Raw genomic sequence first — 2543 nt, forward strand, 5'->3', positions numbered from 1 at the left:
AGGCATTTGACTGTGTAGATCATAACAAACTGTGGCTGACTCTGAGAAGAATGGGAATCCCAGAACACTTGATCGTTCTAATGCGAAACTTATAGAAGAAATGAGATACACGAATTATGGTGGTGTGAAAAAAATACTGAATTAGTTTGGACTGCCAGAAGAACAAACCAAATTTCTTGAAAGAAGTACAGCTAGAATGTTCTTTGAAAGCAAACAAAACTTTGTTTCACCAACATGGACATGTTATCAAAAGGGATCAATCTCCGAAGAAGGATGTTATTCTTGGTAAAGATGAGTGTCAGTAAGATAGGGGAAGATCCTCAAAGAGAGATTGACACCATGACTGAAACATGGCAATGATTGGGAGGATGATGCAGGACCAGGTAGTGTTTCCCTTCTGTTGTGCATAGGGTCACTCTGAGTCAGAATCAACTTGACAGCATCTAAGGCCAACAACTTAAACCAAAACACTCTTCAGAAGTGAGCCTATACAATTAATTTCCCTTGTTTTAAATAACAAAACTTTGTTATTTTATTTGATGGCTTATTTTGTAAAGCTAGAAACTATGAGACCCTGATAAAGAAGACACGTTATAAAAGCTGCTGTTGTGTAACCCAGTTCACTAATAGCCAAACAGACCTTCAAAACAAACAAACCAACAAACAAACAAAAACCAAAATCAAACAAACAAAAAACCAGGCCTTCCTCACTAGTCCCTATACTGTTGGTATGGATTACATCTTAAAATCAAGAAAACAAAGGTCCTCACCACAGGATCAATAGTCAACCTTATGATAGATGGAGAAAGGATTGAAACTGTCAATGATTTCACTTTATTTGGATCAACAATCAAACACCCTTTGTATCAGTCAGGCAATCAGGGGATGTTCTGCTTTGGGCAAGTCTGCTGTTTAAGACCGCTTCAAAATGTTAAAAAGCAATGACGTGATTTTGAAAACTAAGGTTTGCCTGATTCAGGCCATGGTCTTTTTAACCACTTTCTAGACATCAGAGAGTTGGTTAATGAATAAGGTTGCCAGAAGAAGCATTGATGCCTTTGAGTTGTGGTTCTGGAGAAGAGTACTGAATATCCCATGGACTATCAAAAAAACAAACATGTATGTCCTGGAAAGGGTGCGACCAGAGTGCCTCCTTGGAGGCAAAGATGGTGAAGCTGTGTCTCTCATACTTTGTTAGGGAAGGCCAACCATTGGAAAAAAAGGACATCATGCTTGGAAAGATGAGAGAAGGAAAGACCCCCAATAAGATGGATTGACACAGTGACTACAGAAATGGGCTTTAGTTTGTCAGAAATAATGAGGATGACACAGGATAGAGCAAGATTCAAATTGCCTATTCAAAAGGGTCATTAGTGCTATGGGTCATACTTGATTCCATGGCACCTAACAACTGTTCCCGGAACTGCAGCCATGAGCAATGGCTGGGAAGAGCTTTCATTCCTGTTTTGCAATGTGGAAGAAGCAGAGCTGGAGGGAGGCAACAAGGGCATTTATCCTACCATGAAATCTTCCATCATGCTACATCCTGGCATATTTTATTTCTGTAGGACACCTTACAAAATTTTATCTTCCAAGAACCCAGATTGCCAATCCTTAAATGTTAGCCTGTAGTTCCTGCAGCAGAAAACTGGCTATCAGCTCCTTCAAACCGAAGAAACTCTAAGGGCAGTTCTACTCTGTCCAATAGTGAGGCTCTAAGTTGGAATCCACTGAATGATGACACGTAACACCATTTCTATCTTCAGTTGAATTAATTGTTTTCCAAAAGACAGGTCCAATTTCTAGACTAGCAGGAGAAAGTTCATTTCTATAATATCTTTGAATGCCCGAGAGAAGCCCGTAGTAGTCACGAAGGACATCAGTTCTTCTCTGGATCCTGATTACACTCTGTGCCCTTCACCTTACACAACTCTCCAAAATCCTGAGTCACGCTTTGTTTATGTTGCTCTTTCAGGCACAAATTGCAGCATGGACCCAAACAAATGTGACGCTAGCTTGGGGGAAGAAGGTGTCACGTTGTAAGAGGCCAGTTTAGCACTGAAGGCTGGCGCACCAGACCAAGCAGGGTGAATAAACGGGGAAAGAGCAAAGGGCAAGCAGGAGACATTTATGCCCTGCGCAAACAGTATCCTGGCCCTTCATTTTTCCTCTTTAGCACTTATTCCATCAAGCTGGAGGAGGCCGGATTTTCATTCTTTGTATTTGTTTTTGGGCCAACCCAACAAACAGCCGGGAGGGAAGAAGACATTTTCAAAACAATTTACTTACTGTTTTAATAGCATTGCCAATGTTACGTAAACACTAAGACAATAAGTATATCTTTGTTACGTTTGTGGCGGGAAAGGTTAGAAAAACTTTAAACATAAAGCAGATACACTGAAATGAATCTACACCGCGCTCATCTACCCCCAGCCTTCGTTGGTCGGCGCGCTGGGGGCGGAGCAGAGGCGGGGTTTCGTGACACCTTAATACCAACGCGCTGCTGTGTTGTTCTTGCGTCTGCTGCTCGGGGATAAAGCTGC

Source organism: Elephantulus edwardii, unplaced genomic scaffold (assembly GCF_000299155.1).
Source record: "Elephantulus edwardii isolate Elephantulus edwardi_28Jun2011 unplaced genomic scaffold, EleEdw1.0 scaffold00067, whole genome shotgun sequence".
Classification (NCBI taxonomy): domain Eukaryota; kingdom Metazoa; phylum Chordata; class Mammalia; order Macroscelidea; family Macroscelididae; genus Elephantulus; species Elephantulus edwardii.